Source organism: Humulus lupulus, chromosome 7 (genome assembly GCF_963169125.1).
Source record: "Humulus lupulus chromosome 7, drHumLupu1.1, whole genome shotgun sequence".
NCBI lineage: Eukaryota > Viridiplantae > Streptophyta > Magnoliopsida > Rosales > Cannabaceae > Humulus > Humulus lupulus.
In genome coordinates this window covers 86,102,147-86,108,146 of record NC_084799.1, presented here as the reverse complement: position 1 = coordinate 86,108,146, position 6,000 = coordinate 86,102,147, and positions in this window count along the sequence as shown.

Here is a 6,000-nt window from a genome sequence, read left to right as displayed (position 1 = left end):
CCTGATTCCGAGCCCCTAATGATAACATATTCACAACCAAGTATAGAATCCCGTCAATAACGAGTAAATTAAGGCTTCCAGACTGAGTTCTAGCCTCCAGGACGTCGAATTCTACTAAACCAGGTAGTAGGCTCGATCTTGAGCCCTTAGGTTTGAGTTCCCGCACTTAAAACCTTCATTGGCCAAAAACACCTATTTATGCTGCAACGCCCCACAATTAGAGTCGTGACTCCCACAAACAAAGAGCCCAACCTATAAATTCTCTGGAGATGGGTCGCGGCGCGACCCTACTTAAGGAAACCGTCCAGACTCCTGAGTTCATGAGGGTTGCGACCCCGCGAACCCAGCTTTCTCTGATCTAATTTCTCCCAAAACTCACCCCGAAACCGCACCAAACCCACATTTAAATCTCAAAATATCCATAGAACATCCCAGGCAACAAAACCCACTTTCCAAATGGATTAAAAACTCATCAAACCATACAATCCAGATCAAAACTTAAGAAACCTAAGGAAACAAAAACTCGAAAACTTAAAGTTTAAATTACCTGTAATTAAGTCATTTTCTAGATAAATCCTCAGGCTATCAAGCTTCTAATCTTCCTTAGAATCATTATGACTCTAACCTCGCTTGAATCTGAGCTCTAAAACTCGAGCTTCCTTTGAAAATTCTTACGAGCGTCAAGTGAGAGAACATGAGAGAGAACGAGAGTGTTGGACGTGTTTTCTATTTATGACAGGTTACTTAGGGTTCAAGTAACCTTAAGCAAACCCCCATGGCTTAGGGTACCAAAAAAGTCCCCGATGGTAAAATGGTCAAAATTCCCAAAACTCCCTCCTAATCTCACTAACTCCAAATATATCCTCGAATATTCATTCTCATTACCCAATATCCCAGTAATGTACTAAATACCCAAAATACCCCTTGACTCACCCTAAGTCAAGTATTGGTCCCGTTGTGACTTTCCTGCTAGTTTGCTCCCTATGATCGCCTCGTGCCGAGTAACCCAAATATATCCACATAATAATGTGGTCTCACACATATATCACATATATGCACATATACTCCAAATGTACCCATAACGGGCCAAATTATGAAAATTGCCCTTCTGATAAGAAACGAGCCACAAATGCATATTTAATACACCTAAACATGCATATCTAGTCATATTATAATATAACTCACGTAATCATGCAATGATACACATACATATCACATCATTCCCATAATTTTCCCTCATGGCCCCCTAGTCAAGGCCCTAAGGCTTATTAGGTAATTTGGGACATTACACTGCAGCACCGCGACTCTTAAATGAATCGAGAAGCCCTTTCTAAAATTTATGCATTTTGAGTCATGGCGCCCCCTCTAAACGGTCGTGGCACTCCCACAAACAAAGAGCTATCCTTATCATCAAATTCTTACATTAGCACCGCAACACCCTGTGGAAGGGTCGTGACAGTTAGAGGCAAACCCCGCCCTCAAGGAAACTCGAGCGGGTCACGGCGCTCCCCCCAAGTTCCACGACGCTACCACGAGAAAACCCAGAAACATGATTTTTCCATGAGATTTTAGACCCCAAAACCCACTCTAATGGCCCGAATTAAGTCCCAGTCCAATCAAACCCCCCAACATACAATATCAGCACATCATAGCCAATCCTAATAACATATTTAAGATCAAAATTCAATACCCCCTCAAGAACACATCAAAACTTGAAAAAAAATACTTGGAATAACCATTACCATACCTCCAAACTTCGAATCCCTGGCTGAAAAAGACTGCCCTAGCTCTTAGTCTCCCCAATAGTTGCTTAGTTCCTTAAGGATTTGTTCCCAAAAGCTCACAAATTCCCAAGCCCCATTCAAAGTTCCATTTTTTTTAGAGAAAACAAAAACAGAGAAGGGAGATATATATGCATGAGTGTGAAACATCCTCAACACTTAACCCCTTTTCCTTTATCTAATGGTCAAAGGACCATTCTATCCCTCCCTTTAATTATCCTTAATCCTAAACACAAGGGCATTTTGGTCATTACATCTAAATTCCCACTAAACCTCAAATTTCACCATGAATCGCTAAATTAATCCACTAATCCATCAAATACAATTACTCCACCAATTTATTTTATTACCAAAAATTTCTCAAATATTTAAAATTACCAAAATACCCCTTGACTCACACCAAGCAAAATATTTATCCTTGTTGTGACTTTCCGCTAAAATTTCCCACATGGATCCACTCCTACTGTATATCACAAATATATCTACATAATCATGCAAACTCAGACATATAACACATAAAATAAAAATATACCCTCAACAGTTCAATCTTACGAAAATGCCTCTTTTTAACAAAAGCAGGTCTTTAAACACATTTGATATACATAATCATGCGTACTCAATTATATATTAATATAATTCCCATATTTACTCCACGTGACCTACCAACATGTTAGTCCAAGCCCTAAATCTTATTAGGAATTTTGAGATGTTACACTAACCATCCTTAGATGGGACTCACAATTATGTTAGTGTTGAAACTATTTACTTATCAATGACTTGTTCTTACCCATTGAACTCATGCCCTTGATGTTCACATGTTTGGAGTTAGGTTTCCATCATTGGTTAATATCTTGTTCTAAGATTTTCAGTTCCATCTCTCTAGATGTAGAATTTACTAACCTTCTCACAAGAGCTTTTGTAAACGGATCTGTTGAGTTCTCACTAGTTCTCACCTATGAGATTGATATGATTCCATCTTGAATCAATTTTCTCACATACTCATGTCTTACACTTATATTGTTAGGATTAATGCCCTAAAAGCATGTAAAGATATTTTGTTGATTTTAAATAAAAGTACAATTTTATTATATTTGAATGTTATAATTATTGATTGAATTAATTATATATTAATATAAAGAAAATTCGGTATCCATTCATGAGAATATGATCTTGTATTAGTACGAGAGAATTAAGATCATATATAATGAATAAAATAGTCAATAACATATAAAAGTAAGGAATCTTTAATGAATGATTACTAGTACGATTTGCTAAGCATACGGGATGCAAGTAATCTAGATTCGGATTATTGATGTGGATAGACATCTTAGTAAATGTGTTGTATATAATAGAGATTATGTATGACAGGATTGATGAGAATTAATTATCTATATAAACTTGTTGTTTGACGTAAAGATTGAATTCTTATTATAATAGATGATCATTTGTAGATCAGTCCAAATCCTGAGTATTCATGAACTCCTGTTTATGTTTATTGGATCATTTGATTCATTCGTTAAGGTATCTTAGAATAAGAGGCTAATGACTTTTGTTTTGGAGATTCAATATCATGGATGGCTGGGAAGATGAATTACAATAATGGAATCCATGCTTTCCTAACAGATCGAATATTGGTTCCCTTAAGGGTTGATTCTGGAACTAAATAGTTATGGAGCTCAAATCTATAATTAGATTATAGATTAATTATTCGCTAGTGAATTAATGGTACTTAAGAATCAAGAGGTAATTAGAAGAGTAAAACAATAATTTTGACCAGCTCTAATTAATAAACTAATAATAGAAGACAAAACTACATATATTGATTATATCAATGGACTACTAGAGAAAACTCTGTAAATATAATTCTATAAATACTTAGAGTGCAATTTCATATTTATAGTGGAATAATCATGGAATTAATAAATAAGATTATTAGATTAAAGAGTTTAATTAATAACCTAGTTTATTGGAGCTTCGTATTATAGGTACATGGTCCCGAGACCACCTCTGTCCTACACTGTCAAGGGTAAGGATGTTAAAAGAAAGATTTGTAAAGAGAAATGACTAAATTGCAAACGAATTAATTTTCCAGGGCAAGGAAATAATTATGTGATAATTATGGGTAATTGATTAATTGTGAATTAATTAATTATTTAACTATATAGTTTTTATTTTGAAAAACTATAGGTTAAAATAATATTAATCTTGTTTGGATTAATATAAATAGAGAGAATAATAAATATCTTATTTATAATATGATATTTATTTATTTAATTTAAAACTGATATTTTAAGATAAAGTTAATTTTGAATTAACTGATATTTATGTTGGGATAAATATATTGTCTCAAATATTGATTAAATAAACAAATGAGAAAATCAGGGAAACTTGATACAAGCTTGGGCGACACACATTATAGTGTACAGTGTGTGGCGCCTAGCATCAGGGATTTAATCCTTGGGATTTAAATTTTGAATTTCAAATAATTTTTTTTAATCAGTTATTTAATTATTCTTTTTAAATATGATTTAAATAAATAATTAAATGAAAATATCTAATCAGTTTTAATTTGAATTATATTTTAATTAAATAAAGATTATTTAATTAGAAATTAGATTAAATATCTTTATAAGTCTGATAGTACGTGACTTTCAAAATAAAGCTTGATTATTTTTTTGAAAAATAAAAATATATAGACTCTCTCTCAAAAGCGATAGTTTTCTCTAAATCTGAAAACTATTCTAAACCTTCTCTCTCTCAAAACTCTCTAGATCTCATGTGCTGAGTACATCTAGGGAGTCACGTAAAATAAACCTTTTGAATCCTACGTGCCCACACACTTCCTTGTATGTTTGATGATTGGTCTAGAAGATCAGGGTGTGAGATCTTAGAACACTAGATAGGAAGATCGTTGATTTATAAAAAAAGACTCAAGGACACTTGATAGGCTACAAGAGGTAATCCATGTTCTATTTGAACTTCACCTATGTGAACTTAGAGGTGGTGCCACCTCTCATGGGAGTTGGAGTTTCTCCTCGAAAAGTTCATGAAATGGATGAGCACATGGCCATATGAGTGCTAGGAGAGAAAAGTGGGAAAATGAATGGTCAAGTGGAGGTGTGTGAGGTGTTACCGGTTTTATCATTAAGGAGTACTTGGTTCAATGTTTAAGACACCAATGACTTCGATAAGGCTTTGTAATACTTTCACTAAGGTAAAGTTCAAATCGAAAGATACTTTATTTTATGCACCAAGATTGTTAAGCTGCGAAGAGAGGATTATATTTAACCAAGTGGGGGAATGTTGAGATTGGTTAATATAATGGTTAAGATTTTTACACGTTGAGGTGCAAAATACTTAACAATTTTCACTTAAAGAGAAGTGAAAACATGAGATTGTGTAAAAAAAAACATCTAAAAGTAACTTTTATGGGTCTAAAGTGAAACAATGAGGTATCCAAACATTCCCAAAAAGTTTTGTAGCATTTGGAGAAATTTTAGGAACATTGGAGGGGTCCGAAGTTAGAGGGGGTGGTGATGTGTAGCCCCCTAAGCAGCGTAGAATCACCAAAATGCGAAGGGCTATAAAAGCCCTAGTAGGCAACGTGTCGCCTGATAGGAGATACATCGCCTGTATGCAGGCGATACATTGCTTGGGCGGTCTTTTAGGGTTGTACAGTTTACGTAAAATGCTCCAAATGATGTGTTTTAAATGCTCTAATCCTATGGGTTAGACTAATGATGATGCCTACACTATATATATGGGTTATTAGAGTTAAAAACCTTGATCACACATTCCAACTCTCTCTCTAGTTTTCCAAGACCAAAGTTATCTCCAAGAAACTCATCAAGCGTTGCTTGACTTGCATGAGTTTTAAGGGTTTTTCAATCCCAAAGCTCATTCTACTTAGTTGAAGCTTCAAGAAATAAGGGGAGGCTTCGAATAGAGATTTTTGAAAACAATATTTTTATTGTGTATAAGCCTTAGAAGTTTCCCAAGTTTGAAGATTCAAGTTGCTATAAATACAAAGGTTGTATCTCTCTATCCCTAATCTTGTATTTTGTCATTCTATTATGTTTTCATTGTTAGTATTGATGATTAAATGTATCTAAGTTCATCTTATCATCATTTAATCATTTAGTTTCTTATATGGGAAATTTGACTTTTTATGCTTAATATGGGGTTGTAATACAAAATAATGCTAGGCATTTTTAACATT